This window comes from Tyto alba, unplaced genomic scaffold (assembly GCF_018691265.1).
Source record: "Tyto alba isolate M040663 unplaced genomic scaffold, T.alba_DEE_v4.0 Super-Scaffold_7, whole genome shotgun sequence".
NCBI lineage: Eukaryota > Metazoa > Chordata > Aves > Strigiformes > Tytonidae > Tyto > Tyto alba.
Genome location: NW_024881328.1, coordinates 14,136,217 through 14,157,955, shown reverse-complemented (window position 1 = coordinate 14,157,955; position 21,739 = coordinate 14,136,217). Strand labels below are relative to the sequence as shown.

Sequence of the window (21,739 nt, the reverse complement as noted above, 5' to 3'; positions counted from 1 at the left end):
CAGGGAAAAAGGAGCCAGTGGGGATGTCAGCAGAGGCTGTAGTGTTTGTGTGGCTGGGAGGGTTTCTCTTTGTCCCTGAAATACATCATCCCCGTGGGATGTGAGGAGCAGCCTGATGAGGTTGGTGGTCCCACAGCTGTCACAAAGTCCCTCAACCTGTGACTATAACACAGGTCTCAGCCATCATTTGAGGGACAGGTCCCAGTGAACTTGGTGTAGGGAAACCTATAAGGGCTGGAACCATTTTGCAAGAAGAGCAAGGGAAGAACAAATAGGGCTCATCACTTAAAAAACTCTCATTTAATCCCCCAGAGTCCCATTGTGGCCCCGCCATGTTGCCAGGGTCAATGCTCACCTGGGTTTTCAGGGGCTGTTTGTAGAGCTGTACTTTTTCTGGATAAGTATGAGTGGGGGAACAGTCCCCGGGAGGCAAGTAACACAGACGGCAGCAGCCAGGAGATCTGTGGAGTCCCACAGTTACCAGGGCTTTATTCAGCTTCCAAAATGCTGCAGGAAAAAAATGATAGGGCATTCCCCTGGATCCTACCAGAAGACAAGTCGTTGTCTTTTTGGCTGGCAGTCAATTTGACTGGATGTTTAAAGGGGCAGAGCCGCTCATTCCACGCTGTGTGCAAAGGGGAAAAGCCAGAGCAGGTTGCTAACATGGGAAATGGAGGGGATGAGTGTTGCTGAATTAAATAGTTCTGGTATTGCATGGAAGTACGTGCAAAAACTGTAGAAAAAAGAAAGACAGAATAGAAAAATATACTGGGAGATAGTTAATAAACCAAAGCTCTTGCTAATAAAGCACATACGGACTGCTGAAATGGGCAATATTCAAAACAGTGGTTAGAAGAGAGGATGGCAGAATCTCAGATGTTTGGCACAGGTTATTTATATGCCCCTCTCAGTGCTCCCCTTCGCTCCTTGTGAGAAGGACGGGATGCACTGCATCTGCCCTGAGCCTCCAGAGCAGTTTCTTCGGTGGGGCCATGAAGCAGGGTCTTCTCTAAAACGCAACTGAGAGCTCGCCAGCTGGTGCTACGTACCTGTGAATCATATCACATTTGTCTGACAGCAGACCAAGAGTGTCTGACTTGTTATTTGGGTAGAGTTGTTGGCAAATACCTATTGCCCTTCTTCTTTGGGATCCTTCACCAGCAGCACCTCTCTCAAAAAGGACTTGTGAGGTACTAGAGAGAAAACTTGTTTGCCGGTCTTAGAAGAGAAAACATAGCCTTCTTTGAAACTATCTGGGCATTGCACTGAAGGGTGCCTCTGTGGCTGGTGAAGCACCAAAGCTAAGCAGCCAACTGCTTCTTGGCTGTGGTTTTTTTTAGGGTTGAGGGAATGCCACTTCTGTTTGGCTCTTTTCCAAGTGCCCTGGACTATGACACAACCGCACTGGGAAAATTCTCACCAGCTGTGGAGTTAGTCTCTCAACCATTTTTTCTCTTTCCATTTTATCTGCAAACATCTAAACCTTATCTCCTGCCCTTTTCTCCTCTGGTTTTCGTTCTACTTCACTTTTGTCTTTCTCTTCTCTCCTTCCATCTCTGCTCTGGAGGTCACAACATAGTGTTCATGCTTCTCGCTGGAGGATGTCCAACTTGAAATCATCCAAAACATGGTGGTGGAGCTGGAATAGAGTGTATTTAGTAGTTGCATGGCTTTTGTTCAATAGGCTGGGTGGACTCTGCGGGCACATCTGAGCCTCTAGAAATTTGCGCTTCATCTTGATGGTGCAGAAATCCACCCTTCTGGTTAAAGTAAACAACTCATAAAAAAGGCATGTGCATATTTTCACTCTAGAAAATTATGGCAAATGTTTGGAAGAAAAACTGTGTCACTGAGTTTTGGTTTTATGATTAATGTGATCGGTGCCTGACAGAGAGCCCCCAATTCATCAAGCCCATATTCTAGCTGTCTGCTGTCTTGCTGGTACCAAATTTATCTAATTACATGAACATTGCACAGCAAATTAAGTGTAGTCTCATTTGTTGCTAACTATGGGGTTTTATTATCTGCTTTCTGCATTATGTCAAAGGTTTGTTTCCTGATTGCTCGATGTGACAAGGCAGTGCATTCCCCTTCATCACTGTTTGCATTTGGCCTAGTGAGAACATACGTTATTTTAGCCTAAATGGAGGGAACTTGTCTGCAATGCTCTCTTGAGCAGGACCACCTGTGGGATGCTTTTCTTGACAATATGGATGAGAATATGGAAAACTCAAGTAATAAAAGACCCACATGCCAAGATGGGTGCCTGAAAGATTTGCTGCATTTCTGCTCACTGTTGTCAGTCTTTATGTCTCAGTGATTTCCTTGTTAAGCAGCATGAAAAGTTTCAGGATTTGAATCTTCTTCCAAATCAATGCGTATTCATTACATACATCCAGAAGCAGATCATGTTGATATTTCCCTGAAGTATACTTCTAGATGTTTTTTTCAGGGTGTTTCAGTGTTTCCCCAATCATTAGGATAATCCACTTTTCCATACAACCTCTGGGGTTTTTTTACTTATTTGGTGTTACGTTTTTTGGACATCTTTCATTTTTAGACATCTTTTTTTTTGATATTAAGAACAAATTGGCAGAATCATGGTGCTTTCTTGTTTTGCCTAGAAAAATAAAGTATCTCATTCAGATGATCCTTGATCTCTCTGCAGTGCAAACCAGCAAGAATATAGTGGATTCAAGGCATTGTCCTGGATTCTAATGCTTGTGAGCTTGTGGTCATGTGAAGGATGGGGGGGAGGCAGGACTGGAGTCCAGTGGACCCTGAAAGGATGTAGTGCAGAATGGGGTAAAATTAAATATTGGGTTAAATCTATTCCAGGAGTGTAGAATTAGAGCAGAATGAATAAATGAAATTGCATTGGTACACAGAAATTATGTGAGGCACCATTTCCATATAGCAATATTTGTTTAATATTAGGGTTGCAAACTACAGCACTCAAAACCTAAGAAATGGCAGAAAAATAAATTTGGAGATTCTGACTCATTTTGTATACCACTGCGATAATGCATTAAATTACAGAGCCATATACTGTGTTTCCCAGGGATCCTTACCTCTTCCACAGCACAGGATGGCCCAGTCTCTGTGGAAGAGCAGTGGTAGGTGTTATATGCATTTTCTGCATGCAGCTTTTATTGATTTGTCAGAGTTTCACTCTGCACCATTGGTTGTAGCCAGAACACAGATCAGCATTACTGCAGTGAAATTCATCAGCTAGGGTGTTTCAGCAGGTTCAGAGATGAATCATACAAATTCATAAGTTAGAATAGGTCCTTTTCTAACAAAGGGGATATTTCATATTTTAGTGAGCTTCTTCACAAAAATCTACTCCACTGGGGCCTGGTCTGTGCAATAACTCCATATGCTTTAAACCAAGGGAACTCTTAGCATCAGCTTTGCAAGATCAAGCCCAGAGGAAATCTGCTGGCAGGTATGGCAGGTGATTACTGATAGCTCCCTTCCACTCCCCACTTTTAGGTGTGCTTAGCTACTCTCAACATTTTTTTTAAAGCACAACAAAAATAACTAAAAACTCCTTAGCTCAGCTTAAAAGTCCCTGCCAATGCAAGAGCCTTCAGGGCTAACCCTTGTAAACAGCATGCCTGGGCTTGACTCAGCAAGAAGCTTTTTAACAGTAGCTCCTAAACTGTGGTTAAAACCCATCAGGCATTATGCAGTGTAACAAACAAAAGCAGCCTTGTTTTTCTACCGACATCCTGGTGGTGTTTCAGGATGCAGTTCTGACATTATTTATTAACAAAATATTGTTGTTACTCTTCTGTCCACACATTAAAATAGTAAAAAATACCCTGAGCTGATAGTCACAAATTCAACAGCTTTCATGAGGACTAAATTGTCCCAAAGACCTAAACATAGAGAAGACTCCCTCTCCATGTTAATGTGCAGTTGCCCTTAATTTCCCTCTGGTAGGGATTTTATCTGGTTTAGTCATGGATCTTCTTCCATTTCCCTGAGATCTTAATATATTACAGATTTTCACTGATATTCTGCCTACACTTTTTTTCTTTATCTGATCCTATTACCCCTCCTTGTTGAAGATTGTTTTCTTTTTACTGTATTAAAAATTACAGAATACCTTTTCAGGACTAGATCCAGTGTTCCCAAGCTGTTTTGGCAGGGTAATTCACAGGTGGGCAAGGTGACTGTTAAACTTCTCATCATAAAAAAACTATGTCTCAAATGTTTGTAAATTTGCCAAATTTAATGTCAAACTCAAGATTTTCTGTGTTGGATATCTGTTTCAGGCTGGTTTTCTCTTCCCTTTGTTGTTTTTGTGAGATTCAGCCAAGGGAGGCCAAGTGGGGTTAAGGGAAAATATGTTGTTTAGGCATACAAAAAATAATCATCATCATCTTATAACTGTGCTTTGAGAAACACCAGCATCTCTTGATTTAGAGCTGGAATTTGCTATTGTCACAGATGTGCCTTTTGCTGTTCCTATGTAAAAAAAAAAAAAAAAAAAAAAAAAACAACCAAAAACACAACACATTAAAAACCCCCTCAATTTTGCCGGATAGAAATCCTTTGAAAAAATCTCACTTCCAACACATTCAGTGAAGGGATTGTCGGCATTTTGCAGTGAAATTTTCCAAGCTCCACTATGGCCCTGACCGTGCTCTAGCTGAGCCCTGCCAGTGCTCTCCATTTTCTGCCAGGGCCTCTCGGTCATCCCCTCCACCCGGGGGGATTCATGACCACAGCTGATGGCAGAGGGGAGCCGGTTGCATCGCACGATTGTGGAGCCACCTTTGTGCATTATCGGGAGTGCGTAAAGTGCCTTCGTTTAACCTGTGTGGGACGCGGCTTCCACGAGGCCTGCAGCTTTGATCCCATCAGGAGGTTTAGGATGGGACCCCAGGTAGTGGTCGTTCCTGCAGCAAGGACTCCACTCAGCTGAGCCACAGAATGTACATGCCAATAAAACCTGTGTGCTTTCATATTTACTTTGCTACCGGAGTAGAAAATCTTTGGCAGGTTGTGATTGATGGTACTGTGCTGCTTTGGAGATAGAGCGAGTTCCCTCCGGAGTCAAAGCAAACAGCTGCTCAGAGAGGCCTTCTTATGTGTTTTGCAAAGTTTTACGGCTTTCACCAAATAGATACATTGCTCATTTGGGAAACAGGTTTGGGGGCTCCCACATCCAATTTATTCTGTCCCCTTCTTTCCCACATGCTTCTTTTATTTATTTAGGAAAATAAGAATGTGTGAGCATGCGATGGTTTGCAGAGGCTAGTCCCCTCCACAAGGCTGGTTCAAAACTCTGCCTGGTCTGTAATTAGCAGGAGTGTGTTGCTTTTAGGTGGCTTTTTGGTAACCTACAGGAGGTGATTTGGAGGACTATCAATACTGATCTGACTGTAAATCTACCAGAATTAATATTTGATGGTCAATTGATCCATCTCCAGAAGACCACAGATTAAATACTGGGTTGCTGCTGTCCTGTTTTGGGAACTGAAAAAATTACTTTAATTCCATCTGTGCTTTAGTTTTCCCATCTCTGAAATGCCATTACAGTAATACTCACCCGTCTGATGTTTTGAGAGCTGAGAAAAGTCAGGTGATCTGTGACTTGTCTGGCTTCCCAGAAGGGGTTTGTGGCATGTTTTCCGGCATCAGGAAAGAAGTACACAGCGCTACCTACCTGTGCAGAAACTGAGAAGGTACACACTTAACATCTCTGACCTCAGTGGGAGGACAGGCTGATCAGGTCTTCTGAAAATGGGGCAGACATAATCCAAAACACTCATCAGGGTTAGAATGTTTCTGTAGGGTTTTCCAATCTGATAAACTGTTCTACGGGGAAAAAAAAAAAAAAAAAAAAACAAAAAAAAAAACAACCAACCAAACGTAAAACCCCACAGCTTTCTCGTTTGAATCTTGATAACAATTTTCAAGCATTTTCCATTATAAGAGAGATTTGCACATCTGTGCTGTTCCTTAAATTGTGGATAGTTTCATCATGTGTGTTTAGTTAAATAGCCTTGGGAATACTCTGAAAAACTCAAACCTGAAGTCCAGAGGGACCTGAGAGTCCCTGGTTTCAGAGTCACAAATCTATGCAGTAAGACACAGATTGGATTTAGAAACATTTGGGTTGGATCTTCAGTTGCTGAATGCTGACAATTTAGCACTGGAGTGAGGGGCCTCGGTGAGCTCAGATGGAGTCGTGCCCATTAGCACTTATTGAAGATCTGGGCCACCAAGTTGCTAGTGCTGTGACACCAGAACTTATTGAATGAAAAACTGCAGCTCTAATTTAGCCTAATCACTGCTAGAAGTGTAAAAATGGCTAGGAGGTTTTAGTATTGAGAACAAGAGCCTGATCTCTGAGGTCTTTTATGTAAACCTCTGGCATGTGTTCGTTTAATATGATGTCACTCTGTAATCCACCATTGCTTTTAAATGTCATTCTCAGAGCTTCATGTCAGCAAGTCTTAAGTGATAATCCCTTTGCTTACCTCACTTTATAGTAGATTAAAAGTGACTTCATGCTTCCACCTTATCCGCTGTTAAGCTTGTGCTTTAGGAAAAATTTATTTGAACTTTATTCTCCCGCTGCTTTCTAAAGAGTTTCTAAACAGAGAGTGTGGGTCTTTCAGAAGCTATCTCAATAGCATTTCCCATTCTCCATTGCTTTCAGCATCCTGTGAAAATGGATAAATGCTCAGTGCCAGTCTCCTGCCCTTTTAAACTCCAGTGCTACAAATTTGTTTCTCAAGTTTTCTCTCAGCTAAATGTGGAGCACTGCCCCTCCTGGCCTCTCCTTTTTCTTAATCCTAAATAAATCCCCTCTCTAGATGGTATTTCACCTCTCATCAGCTTCTTACAGTCATGAGGACAAGAGATGATGTGACCTGTTGCAGTGCTTTGCTCCTGTGTAACACTTTCCCCTGTAGAGCACAGGGGTTTGCAGGTTCCCCTTTTCTGGTCCTGTAGCTCCTGGTTGAATTTTTTCTCTACCCTGTAGCAAATCCTCTCTCAGTATAAAAATCTTTCCATGCAGTTCACCTTCCTAGTCCTCCCTCCTTTTTTTTCTCCCCCTGAATTTCACCCTTCTGCTCCTAGCACACCTCCTTGTGTAACACGTCCCTCCAGATACTTGCTGCATGTTGTCATATCCTTCCTCCCCACACTAATGAACTGGCCAGGCTGCAGCCTGAAGCATATACTCAAATATCAATCTGCTCAGCCTCCTCATTTTCACTGTGTTTCTCTGAAATCCTTCCAGTGCGTGTGGAGATAAATGGACAAAAATCCCATCCATCCCATTGGCTTGTGAAACGAAGCCTGCGGCGCATCACTTTTCAGGTGCTGGTTAATCTGGGTTCCCAGCTACCAGTGGCCATGGGAAGCAAATAACACAAGATGCTGAGAGACAAAAACTAATGGCAGGAATGCTGGCTTGTGATATTGGAAGAAAAATGTAGGAATTTTAATGTCCATACAGAACGGAAATTTTTAAATCTCATCCAAAAGTTCCCCCACGCAACAAAGAGCAGAGAAGTCAATTTACCCTGGAAGGATGAAGGACTGAGTCAACTCTGCTGGGATTAGAACATGTGGTTCGAGGGATCCTAGGTATTTCGGGTCTGATTCTCGGACCACCCAGATGGCTGGGGGGAAAGGAAAAAAAAATAATACTAATAAAATAACGACCCTATTTGACAGGACTGTGGATCTGGATACCCTGTCTGCAGCTAACACCATGCACACACATCTGCACAAACCAAAGGGCAGAACTGGGTGCTGTTACCCTGGCAAATCTCAGATCTGCAGAGTGCTCCTGCGGGAATATGTACGTTTAAGTGGGCTTTCTAGATCCCCAGCTTTGACACTAAACCACGTATGTATGTTTTTCTTCTGTGTGCCAGACCATTTTGAGAATTTGTGATTTTACACAGTTTTTTGCCTTGAAGGCTTTCCATGCCTGTTCTTTTATGTTTCACCATTGATATTAAATAGACAACTAACAGAACTAAAATTTAGAGCATTACTCAAGGGGCAAATTTTAAAAAGTGCCTGTATGATTTCAGATCGTAAATCCCACTGTATTGGGTCTGGCTAACAACATTATTTTAAAAGTGAGTGTTGTGGGTTTCAAAATAATGTTGACCCTTAGGGCTGGCTTGTCAAGTGCTGGTAATGCAAAGGCACAGTAGGTTTTGGGTGGATCCCATTTAATGTCTAACTCCCCCAACCTTCACTGAAACTCAGGATCCTAAAACCAGCCCTAGTAAAGGGCTAAGTACCCCAAAATTAAAAAAATGGTTGGAAAGGAGTTAGGAAATGCAAATATGTTAATGGAGTGGCTTGTGTATTCTTGGAGTCCAGCATACACACTCAGGTCATACAGCTCCTGTAGGACCAATGGGGATGTTTTCTGCCCTGTCTCCTCTCTGTTGTAGGAGCATGCACATGGAAAACCTCAGGGGAGGATGTGCTATGGAAAAACCATATCCAAGTTTTAGTTTATATCAGTTGGCCAGACTCCACTTCAAGTTTACTGTGTTCCCTGCTCTCACTTTATTGGCACGTATGGGCTTGGGTTTTGATATAATTGAAAGTGGTAGCTGATAGTGAAATCAGGAGACTGTGAGCCTTTTGATGGGTTTCTTTGACCTAATACTGGGGGGGGGGACACCATACAGCATGGCGGGAGCCTGGGAGATAGGAGCTGTCCTTTTCCACTCCCTGGACAGCAGAAGGACCTGTACCACGCTCTCCCTGCTCTGGGCACCTGCCATTAGGTTAATTGTGAGAGTTAGGTTCCACCACCACCTCCTGCCCTTTCTACGACTGCAGTGGTGTGTCAGTGTTTCTTCCGTGCAAGTGGAGCCTCCTCACAGCAGAGGTTTTTCTTCCTGCCGCAGCTCATTTTATATCTCTCTTACACGTCTCCCTGCCTCTCACAGATGTACTTAAGTCACTTATAACAGCAGTCAAGCATATATATGAAAAATTATGTTAGGCCTGTATGAAATACAGTCACATTGAGCTGTTTGAGTTTAAATCTCTCTGAGAAATGTGTGTTCCTAAATCCTGTACGGGCCTTTGAAATGTTTTTCTTAAAGCATCCTGGAGAAGAATTTAACTTATTCCTCCTCTCGCCCCTTTATGAGAGGCTTTCCTAACTTAGTTCTGGAGCTACTTACATGGCTTTTGATTTGCAAATCAGCTGCTGGACATGATACCTGCTGACTGAATGCTTCAACTGGAAGGTTCTTAAGATCCCACAGAGTAACCACACATCCCAAATTACCACTGGTAGAGGAAAGACTACCAGAGTGTGGTTAATACATTAAAAATAGAAAAGTTTCAAGCTTAGAGCTGCAGTAGGGTGATGTTCTTATATGCATATTCTTGTTTGAGACTATTTGTCTTCATTGTGAGGTAAAATACTTCGTTTTATATGCTGTCTTTCATCCCAGATTCAGTGTAGTATGATATTTTACATGAGAAAACTGCATTGTAGATGACAAAACCAGGGTATAAAAAGACAAGGTGGTGAAGGAATTAACACATTCAGTCATGAAATCAGTAAATGAAAGGAAGATCAATCTAAATGAGAATTAGCAAAGAAGAACAGATATTTGTAGAAGATATTTGAAAAGAAATGATGAGCTGATGAGTCAGAGTGACATACAAAAAGTGATTTAGGCTGCAGAACTGTTTTTAAGTCTCTCCCTATGCTGGAAAACACCTAAATATATGCTTAATTAGAAATACCTCCATAGGTCCATTGACTTCAGAGGAACTTAAATGCATGTTCACATATTGTCCAGGGGAGAGGCGTTCTGACTATCCCATAAAATATAAATGTTTCCTAAATCCCACTTGTGTATTCCTGCTGTAAAGTAGTTTATATTAGAGATTTTTCTTGTGCCAATATGGACTTGGCAGTTGCCTTTGGACCTGTTACAGTAATGGATTATTTGTTGGTATTCTCATGAAGGGCTTCAGTTATGTTTCTTTAAATAATTTTGACAAAGTAGGAGTCAAGACCTAATGAAGAGGGACTAGAGCTCTGTGGTTTCTTCCACATAATATTGTTGTGAGTCCAGTATCATCACAGAGATCTCAGAACTCGTGTCAAACAAGCCAACCTGGAGGAGCCTAGTTGCAATCATAGCATGGGGACAAAATGTCTCAGTGTTTGCTTCCTAGGAAGAGCAATTTTTCAAGGAATTAACAGTGTTTGAGGTGCTGCTTTGAGTGACTGATCACCATTCAGGTCAGACAGTGTGGTGGTCCTGCTTGTTTGAAAAGACCCTCAAGGAGCCAACAGTGTTTACAGTTCTTTAGAAGGAACCGAAAGGAGATCTTTGCTGCTGTTTTACCCTGGTCATGAAGCACCCGTTTTGTGATGACATCTTGTAGGGATCAGGGTACAGCATAAGAGTTAGTATATGGTAGGGACCAGGTCAGGGTGAATAACTCTATTATCTGTAGACCAGTGGGAAGGATTTTGCAGTCAGTTCCCAGGGGAAAAATCATATTAAAGTTATTTCTAGTTTTTTCCATTTTTTCCTAATTCTCCAGACCAACTGTTTCTCTGTAAGAAGTAATGCCAGGAACTGATGAAAAGTGAGGTATCTGCAAAGTTTTATCCAGTATATTTGAATACTTAAATAGTTATTACCTGTTTGTATATTATTTCCAAGAGAAGTCTCTAAACAGAGAAATGATCATAGTGAAATCAGTGTCAGCAGACCCCAAACCACTTTATTCACTTGAAAAAATAGCAGACTTCCAAACTCCAAATAAATTTCTGGCCATCTTTGGAAAATAAATTGTACACGCACACATAACCAAACCAATTTTCAGATTAGGTCAGAAAAATTCAAGCCCTCCCTCAAAGCAGACAGCAATGAGATGACCAGAATGTAGGAGACTAAAATGGAATTGAGCCAGGTTAGATATTGTACAGACCATGTCTTTTTAAGAGTCCCACAGGACCTTTACTGAGGACAAATGTACTGGACTTTTCGGCTTTAGTGGATTTTAATGACAGCTGCTCCATATTCCTCACCAGAGCATCATCACATGGTGTGGCCGAACGAGTCAGAGGGAAAGGCACTCTCCCACCAACACCGCTTCCTCCATGTCCTGGGATTTTCTTTGCAAGTCATCTATTCAAGGCTTGGCTAGGTCTTGACCTCTCTTGGCATGTGAGATCTAAACCTGGTATGACTCCAGACTTCCCTCGACCGCGTCTGGTTTAAATCCTGTCAGAGCCGAGATGAGTGTTACCGCAAGAATAAGTAACTCTTCAAAGAGTTGTTTGTTTGTTTGTTTTTTTAAGAGCTGGCTTCTGCCAAATGTGAAGAAGGTATGAGCACTGTGAGCTGTAGCTTCCTTCCCTTCAGGTCCTGATGTGCTGAGGGACCTCAGGATCCCATCAGCCTAGTTTCTCCACGCTTGATCTCTGCAGATCAGGGTTTGCATTTCTGGTGAATTATGTGATAGTTTCTGATAAGGACGGATGGTGAGCAGAGACTCGGGCTTAGTTTGTGTGTAGATGTCACATTGCTTCAGGTATGTCACACTGGTACAGTGTATTGGGTGAGTGACCTTTCTCAGGGTGGCTTGGTGAGTAAATGGCACAAACCAAGGGATATTCTTTGAGGTGCCTTGAGCTGAAGAGCCGATCATGCTTCCTCCCAAAATCTTGCACTAGGTGCAGTGGTTTTCTATCCCTTCATTTGGTTTTTGCCTACATTGCCAAATTGGCCTTTGTCCAGACCTTGGCTGCTGTGATTGATTTCATTGCTTTGCCTTTTGTAAACCCAACCCCAAACCTACCAGCTCTGTGTTCATTGGTGGCTTTTCTCCCAGTCAGGGCAATTTTGTGGTTCACACATTCACCAGCAAAAATGCTGTGATCTATGATTTTCCAATGCAGTAAGGATTTGTGTTTGTGTGTGTGTGTGTAGTCTTTCTTACCAGTGCACGGTGTCAATCTTATCTCCACCTCCTGTTATCATCCTCAGTGGGTGAAAGCTAGGCTGAAGGATAATCTCCTTGCCTACAGTTCATCATGGTCTGCAATCCCCCTGATTGCATTTGAGTTCCAAATGAAAGAGTCTCTGGAGTCCAGGAGCAAATCTCTGATTAAAATGAAACTGGAGACTTTTAGCAGCTGTTCTTGAAGGCTGAAGGTAGAAGACAGGCATGGCACAGTGAGGGAATCTGGCATTATTGGGAGTGTCACAAGAACTTGACAAATATGCCAGTAAAAATCCATGGATACAATCACATGAGCTGCATTTGTTGTTAAATTTTGGCTCATCAAACTTTTGTCCTGCTTCTTTGAACATCGGAATGAGAGCTTTCAAGTGGGATTTGTGTAATTAAAAGTTTATCTCCTACCCATAGGTCCTGACAACTCTTCTTGCACTTGCTCTGTCCCTCAGATACTCTGTGACTGAGCTTAGAATATGCCCTGTGCATTCTTGCACCTTTTTTTTTATTGGTTAGAAGCTCTTTTATAGCAGGCATGAATGGTTGTATTAATCCTTACAGCAATCATGAGTACCAAAAGCATACTGCAGTGCTGGGTAAGAGTAATTATTTTGCCATTACCTTATGAACAGCTTTAAAACTTGCACTGTAATGTGACACTCATAAAGGGAATTGTTAATATTAGAAGTTCAGTTCTGGATAGTTGAATTTCCTTGGTTACTAATAACACTATAGATTATTTAAACCATAAAATATTTTTTAAATCCACTTTATTTTTACCTGTTATGTCCTTTGCTTATTTTAACAAATCAAGCAGCAGATACAACTTAAAAAAAAAAAAAAAAAAAAAAAAAATGCAAAGTGCAAGACCTTAATTCCTGTTTTCAGAGTAAACTCTGAGCCAGAAGGATTTAGACATCAAAATCCCATCAGCAACCTGCTCCCATAATGAATGCATGTAGTTTACACCCCACTGAAGTCAACTGGGGCTGCAAAAGATACTTAAAGGTGCAAAAAGATGACTGATGGGACTTTCAAAAGATGCTACCACATGGAAAACCTCACTGATGGAATTTCAGCATAGCTTTGATTTCCAGAGTTGGTTTGTTTGTCCCTGTGTTGTCTAAACAGGTAAAGTAATCCACTGCACCTAAGCAGTTCTGTTTTCTCATTCCCAGACCACAGTACAATGGCCCTGTGTTTGCTTTTTCCAAAACTGGAGAGAAATGTTTAAATAAAATGTTGTGCTGAATTATTAAAGCCACTGCTAATGTTTTCATTAAAATTTGAGTATGTTTAATATCCCTTCTCTTGAATTTTAAATAGAACCAATACTCGGTGACTTAATTACCCAGCAATATCTCTTTTTTAGATTTTTACCTTGCATTAATAAAAGGAGTGTATTTACATAGTTCCAACCTAAGCACATCTTGTTTTACTGAGTAAGTGCATCATTTAAAGGGCACACAATGTTAACACCTTTTGGCTCACCTGAGACTTTACATCATGCTACACACTGAATCTCATGGAGAACTTTATCCTATGCAAAAAAAAAATCATTTTCTCTATCCTTCCTAATAAAATGTTTAAAAAAAAAAAGACAATTCTCTGGCCATTTTAAACTGTCTTCAAAACATACCTGCTTTCGTTGAGGTTATATTCAGACTACCTAGAGTATCATCTCGGACAGACTTTGGTTGCTGTTGTAGAAAGTGATGTCTGTAACATGTGAGCTGAGCACCTGCAATTGGCCATGCAAAGACAGCAGCCGCCTCTTCCTTGGCTCTGCATAGTTTGAGGGCTTGGCAGAGTGTGTAGAAAAGTGTCTGGCGGTCTCATCCCTCTCTTCACTTAGATGCCATAACAGGAGCATAAGCTAGTGTTTGGTGAGATGCAAGAAGGGTGGTTTTTGAGGTTTGTGGAATGATGAGGAACCCCCTGCTTCTGCTCCCAGTCCAGCAGTATGGACTGTCACCAGAACTGTTAGCATGAGAAGGGTGTCTGGTGGCCTTTGGCAGCACTACTGCTGTTTTCCAGGCAGCACCCTAAACCCAGATGCAATTCCCTAAAAAGGGGATGTTAAAGAGTGGCTGCATCTCTGCTGTTGCTGAGTTCAGGAGAGGAACATCTTCAGCAACCTGGAATTAGATACAACACCTAAGGTTGGGTTGGGGTCATTTAACTCTCAACTGAGGACTGGAGATACTGAATTTTCTACCTTTACACAGCCGAGCTAAGTTCCTAGTTTTTACCTGAGATGAAGGAAGGTTTGGGGCATCTCAGATTAGTGTGGGGCAGCCATGCAGGCAGAAAGGCAGGTGAGAGCAGTGACCAGGGGAAGTGAGGTCACCTCATAGACATGAGGATGGAGGTCACTGGAGAGTGGTGGCATGGTGATGCACTGTGCTGTGCTCAGACCTCTTCTTCTGCCAGGCTGGCAAGCACCAGACCCACTGGACCCCAACACAACACCGGTGGATACACATGCGTGGGCTCTAAAGCCTTGAAAGGACATGTGTGTGTGTGTGCATCACCCTCTAACTAAGACAACAACGACTCCTTGAAATGTTTTTCTGCATTTGCATTTACAAAAGCTGGATAAGCCTTTTTTTTTAAAAAAAAAAAAAAAAAAAAGAATCTGATAAGTAGCAGGCAATTGAATTAACCACTGTTGACTGTATTGCTGTCTCTTAACAAACTCCATCTGTATGGTCTCCCTTTGTAGACACAATTTTATAACTTAATTTCCCTACCAAAACATCAGTGTTTACTTAGTAAGAAATCTGTTCTTTGTCAGCTTAAAACAGTGATTTCTTTATTACCACTCTGTGCAAGGAATGACAGCACAGAGTTGGCACTGGAGCAAGTCTGGTTGAGTCTACAGCGTTGTAATGGAAACAGGGTGAACCGAGGGTCAAGTATAATGGGATTTGTATACAGAAATGTGTCTGCATAAGGAATAGCTGCATGAGATAAGAGAATGAAAGATGAGGCCCGCAGGTCCCTTTGCATGGCAGTGGGAGGGAGGTGTCACTGTAGGTATACGGTGCTGCTGACATGGAAGCCGGGGTTGCTTCTACGCTGGCGTAGCAAAGATGCCTAAATCACCCGTCCGTGCTCCAGCGCTAGCTGCCGTCCGTGGGTGCTGGATGGATTGGGGCAGTGGTTGGTGATTACTCTGAGAATGTTTAGTATGTAATTTTTATTGATTTCGGGAAGCATAGGGTGAATGAGGGGTTTTCAAGATAATACAGTCTGTGGCTTCCCTAAAAATTTTCCAGCAGGGTTGTTAAACATGGTATAGTGAATTTGGCCCAAATAACAGGAGGCTTACAGAGGTTTTTTGATGTCTTTCACAGCACCTGATAGGGGAATTTTTTTGTGATTCCCAAGGGCTATTCAAACCACAGGTTGAAAAAACACTAGTGTAAACTTTCAGCAGTAAGCAGATGGGGACCATCAGATCGCTATTCCTTCCTTGATAAATATGTTATATTTTCCTGTGTCATTGGAAAACTAGAAGAATAGGAGAGCAGCTGTAGAGAATGACACGGATGGATCTGGGAGCAAAAGGGTTTTGGAAGGAAGGCTTTTCGAGTAGTACATGGACAATGAGGTGTAAAACACCTCGTCCTTTCTTACCATGAGCTGATGATTTGCGGGGTTGGGGGCAGCAGCCTGACTCCTATGAAGGCTGTTGGAGTTGTACAGTGCAGCAAGCAATGATGGGGTTTTACCATAGGACTGGGCTTATGTTCACTGCATTCAGTTTGTCCTGCTATAGAGCTTTTCACAATCCTACGCTGCAGGCTAGAGCTGGTAGAGAAATGCCAGTTGTTTATTGCAGTCAATTGAAGAGAGATTCTGCTTTCTCTGAGTTATTTGTGTTTGTCTTTTCCCTATGGAAAATTACCTCCCAGCTGAATATTGTCCAGATTTTTAAAACATTCATATTTCATTCTAGTTCACTTTCTCGCTAATGATTATTAAAAAAAAAAAAAAAAGTGATAAGTTAAAAAGAAGAAATTAAAATTGAAGAGCTAACTTATTGTTAATATTCTTATTTAGTACAGAAAGCTCCAGACACTTCCAAAAGAAAAGCTTGTTTGGATAAAAAGATTTTTTTCCCTGCCTTAGTATCAGTGAAAAACTTTTACCTAGTTCTGCTCTTCACCATATAATTGCTTGCTTTTCAGCATGCTCGTAGCAAAGGAAAGGATGGTTAGATCAGCTAGTCTGCTGGATCAGATCTTACATTACATCTTGAGCTCTTTGAGTGCCATTAGCATTTCCTTTTAGAAGTGAAGAAATATTGACAGTTTGGTAGGTTATCTCGCATTTTACTGCACGTTAGGGCACTTCAAAGTCTTTATGTAGTGATGGGAACTGTCATGAAGTAGATGTGAAAAGGGCCTTTGGTCCAACTAAACCTGTCAGCAAGAAGATTTAGGGCAGATGGTTATTATTAGAAATCAATGTATTTATTATATATTGTTCAGGAATATTTCCCTTTGGAGGTTACTGTGAATGCTGTTGCTGTTTAAAATGTGTCAAATGCCAGTAAAATTAATTCCTGCAGAAAACCCAGGGAGCCCTGACCAAAAGCTTTGCTATTATAGGAATGCATGTCTCTTACTTTGTGCTGTGATGCACCACAGGCAGGTACACACACAGCATGCAGCAGCGTACCTGGCATGTGTGCACATGTGTGTGTAAGATGTGTTTCTGTGCAGGCATCACAATCACCTCTACATACAGAGCTCCTCTGACTGCTGTGTCTAGAAAGGCTTTGTAGAGATCTGTGCTGTACCTATTCCCATTTCCTTTTATTCCCCTTTGTAAACCATGGTTTTTTAGTTACTTCCAAGTGATTGCAACAGCTTACTGATGCTTAGAGCAAGCACATCTTTCTAAAGCCTCAACACCAATGGTTTTCCCCTGTACTTCAGAAAAGAGAAGTAGGATATTTCAGGCTTTTTATAATTAGCTTGGTATATGTTTTCTTTCATTGGTGTCTTCCTTAGTTATATGATTTAAGTTATAGGACCTTGGATTATGGGAAGAGGACATTCCCAATAGAAAAGGAGCATATTAGCAGTACCATTAATGCTGGAAGTTGCTGTCCTGGAACAAAGATTCATTTTCCATTCACCCCGTGATTTACAGCACATTCCAACCAAGTGATTTGGCTATGGTCTTCTGGCATAACATTGTTTGCCCTTTCCCTGACATTTTGCATATAAAGAAAAATTATGAGCTTCTTGGGCATTCAAGGTACCAGGAAATGCAGGAGTCTACCTAATTTGTTAACATGAAATTATAGATGTCAGACATAGACTCTGTTAGTTAACGTTGGTTAGAGTAATGCTGCAGCCAGTTGATTGTATTACAGTCATGATGAAGAGGAATGGTCCTTTTTTGCTTTTCTGGGATATGACGGGTATGGAGCCAAGGCAGATTTAAAGTGTAATGAATGAATAAGCATTTTCTATGGTTTGCCTGACTCTTCCTTGAGCTCCACTGCTGTGGTGTTGCTGCCACTGACTTGCTGTCTCCACAACAGGTTAGTGCTGGCATGACATGGAAAGGGACTTTTCAGAAGTACCATAGCAGTAGTCTTTTAAATGTTAAATCCTTCTGTAGCACTTGAACATTATTTCCTTTTAAGTGAGAAAAGCCCCCACCCAAAAGTAGCATGGCAAGAAGACACTAGGCAGGGATGAAAAAGTCAGATTTGCTCCCCTCACACACGCGCTTCCCATTTGTTTTCCCAAGCCCACTGTCTTCACAGCTACAAGCAAAGTATTTGCTCAAAAGTGCTTATATCCTCAACATGTGTCCCAAGGGAAATCAATCAGATGCAGAGAAATGGCTGTGTCACATCCGACACATCTTTCCAACACCCATTTCCCACACGCCCTTGCTAGCATTGAATTCTCTCAGATCTCCCTCAGCTTCCTGCTCAGCTCTGCCATCAGGATCTGCTTTATGTCTCCACCTCTCCTCAACTGATTCCCCATTTCTTCCCACCTTGATTTCTCCCCCCACACTTACCATGTCGCTGCCCAGCCCTCATCCCCTCCCTACCCTGAGCCTGCAGTGTTTTGACACCCCAGCTCTCAAATTTTGTGTCTACTGGAATCAAGTTCTCACGCCTGGTGGTTTCAACCTGAAGTTCACATGACTCCAGGTTTGCATTGCTCCTTCGGTCTGTCACTGAACTACTTTCCTTGGCTCTTGCAGTTTTATCCATGTTTTCTTTCATGCCTTTCCTTTCACTCTCCTTCCCTCTCTCCCCCTCAGCTACCTTCCTTGAAGTTCCCCTTCTTAAAATATGCTTCTTCTCTGAAGGCTTTCATCATTAATCTCTCAAGAAACTATCTTAGAGACTCATCTGCTGTGCTTTGATTTATTCGTTACGGGGGTTTTTTTGGCGGGTATCTCACAAGAACTGAGCTGGTCATTTTCTACCTCCATCGCTAAAGGAAAGCTTGTGTGAAAAGGTGGGCTTTCAGAACTTAAATTAAAAGATCATGTAAGTAAGATAATTGGATAAAAAAGGATATTAGGATCTGAAACAGAATGTTTACTTGCTTTGATGTGCTTTGGGAACATATGTCTGCACAGTGGTCTGTGTGGCTGATTAAGTATAAAACAACCCAAGAAAAAATCACCAGTATTAAGCTTAAATCAAAGATGTCTCCTCAAGACACTAATTTGATTTGGGTTTGAAGGTCCTGTATCGACTCTAATTTCTACTTTTGATGTCTTGCTTCTTTGTGTGTTGTATAATGGAGGGCAACCTTACTTAATAAAATTTGCATTTTTCTTCCATTTTAAAAGCAAATATTGATATTATTGTTGTTATTGTGTTTCAGTTGTGCCTACAAGTGTCAGACAAAACTAGACCTGCATTGTGGTAAATGCAGCATAAATGCAATAAGAAACCATATGTGGTTAGAAGATTTTCTAATCTGAGGACCAATTCCTGTATTCACGCTCCCAATTTTGCTGCTTTCATACTTTGCCCTTGTCCCCACTAAGGCTGCCAACAACCTGTGAGCTTAAAAACATTAACTTCTGGTGGAACTTTGATGGAAAAAAAAAAGTTTCAAGCTCTAAACCAAAATACTTTTGATTTAATTAATAAAAATAATAATACTCATATCAGATGAAATTAGATTTTTTTTTGTTCCATTTGTTATTGGGTTTAGATATTTTAAACTTGGGATTGAAGTCAGGTATGTTTGAAAATGGAATGGACTTTTGAAAGGAAAAATGAAAGATGTTTACCTTTTTTATCCACGTTTGAAACAAAAAAAATGTTTTTATATTAAATTGACTGCATATGCTAGAAGTTGCATTAAGTCTTGAATATGTTTTTCTAAAAGATGGAAAAAAAAAATGTGCTAAGAAATTGTACTGACCTTAGATTATGATACTGTTTCCATGGTGTAGATGGAAAACAGAGGAATTAACACATTGGAGACCTGTACTTGTTGCTCCTGCCATCAGTGGCAGTTTCCTTTTACTTCAGTGGTACAAGATCGGACTTTAAAGTGTGATTTTTAAAGGTATTTAGACAACTACCATTGCCAATGGATGCAGAGTGGGATTTTTCATAGTGTCTACCTAAATCCTTCTCAAAGCAGTGCCTTAACCACAAATCCATGAGTAAGGGATTTTACATTCAGAGATTTGTGTCAGTTAAGTCCCAAAGGAATTACCACACTTATCTGATCTGACATCTGAGACACTGGCCATAGGATTCCCCCCTTTAATTTCTACAGTGGGAGAAATTATTCTTTCCTACTATTAAAACTCCAAACCTTGCAGTACACTTAGACCCCATCTTTTAGAAAAACATTTAGTTTTGCCATAAAGTCTTGCAGCAGCACTGAATTTACCACTTCCGTCCATAAACCCATCTAATGGGAACTTGCCCTCGCTGTTAAAATATCTTTTTTATTTTTCATGCTTCCCATGCCTCAAAGCCATATTTGAGGGGAAAGGAGAAAATGGGAACTGCTTGAAACATGCCCATTAAATTTCTGAAGAGAAGCTGTAGCAACTTTTGTCCAGCTTCACAGTTTCCGTAACAGCTTTTTTAAAAAAATAAAAATATTACTAACCCCATTTTAGAGCTGAGAAAATACAGGAAAAAGAAATAAAATTACTTGTGCTGGGCATCCCAGCAGAGGAGGGCTGGGAGTTAACAGTGATGTCTCAGATGCCCATCCCGATCTCTTCCCAGTGGGACACGTAAGCTGGCATCTTCAAGTTGATAGTAATTACCAATTTGTTGCAGTGCTGGTAGAGCTGGGAACCATGAGTGATTCCCCATCGCCTCATTAACGGGCTGCCCCACACTCCATGGCCGTGGCTGAGGGGGAGAGGCAGCTGCAAGGCAGCTCCACGCCGCTCCTCCCAGCACATCCTCTGCTCTCTGAGCCGAAAAAATAGGAGGGGGGGAAAATCTTTGTGAATCATCAGATGTCATGTGAATTCAATAGTCATGGCCCAGGTCTCACCTCTGAAAACTAATTTGTTTTGGGGGACCTTGTGGGGTTTGATCCTGAGGGTACGGCACGAGTGTCATGACCTCTCACCCTTCCTGTTTTAAGGGACTTTAAATCAGAAATAAACAGAGGTGAAGTTGAGGGGCTAGGAAGAGCTGTTTAGACTAAATCATTTAGCATGAATCCTGGGGCATTTTAGGTTTCATGCTGGATACAGCTTTGACATCCCATACGTGGAGTATCTGCCACAAACGCGATCCATTTCCTGGGTATCCATATGGCTCTCCTCCATCTCCTACAGACATTGGGTGGTGTTCTGGGTACACAGGACTTGTGAAAACCAGACCAGGAAGTTTTATTCAAAACAAAACAAAAGCAAGGATTTTTATGTGGGTTTCGGACAGGATTGTTGGCTTTAAAAGCTTTTTTCTTATAGCAAAACTCTACCAGGCTATGATACCCCTCCCAATGAGCAGCTCTGTTCCTAGCTTCCATCTCTGTGTAGCAGCTATGCAGTTTTTTTTTATTGTACAGTAAAACAATTGCCTGCAAGTGTCCATATTCCATTAAGCATATGGAAAAGTATTCATCCCTTTGTTTTCTGCTGAATGAATGAATATATTTGGCACGTAAGTATTAATTTAGACTAGTCATGGGACATCAGTGCTGGTTAATTGTCCCCATTTTTCTGGGTTTTATTTAACTGATGGAGATTATTTCAAAAATGTGCAACTTCTTTAACTGTTGCATTCATTGCTGGGTCCCCTTGCAGAGGCTCCAGACCCACATGCAACAGTGGAGAGGTGGTACCACATCTCCGCCATGCAAGATTTTGGGATTGCTCGTACGTGACCACAGGGGGAGATCAGGATGAGAAAAAAGTCACCCCAAGGCCCTGTTCACAGCAGCCAGCACTGGTTTTGCTGGTTCCTGAGGGGTTCCCCTTCTCAGGAGCCCAGCCCAGCTTCTCAGAGTCGATGCTTCTCCGCCATGGGACCACAAGGATCCTTTCTGTGCGCTGTGTCCAGCTGCAATGCACCAAGCACAGCACACACACACCTCCTACGAGCAGCAGCGTCGTTGGTAAGCGCCTGCCAGACTCCGAGGCACACGCAGGGTCACGCTCGTCTGCCTCACTGAAAACCATGTGCTGAATTTTTTTGCCTTACTTTCCAAAGAAAAACTATCAGCTCCTTCCCCAAGCATTTGCAACAAGACTG

At 41.8% G+C, this 21,739-nt stretch overlaps 1 protein-coding gene across 4 annotated transcripts in view; it reads left to right on the top strand.

Moving 5' to 3' along the window:
* Window positions 1-21,739, top strand: part of GLI2 (GLI family zinc finger 2) — a 197,346-nt gene that overhangs the window by 128,608 nt on the left and 46,999 nt on the right. The window lies entirely within an intron of this gene.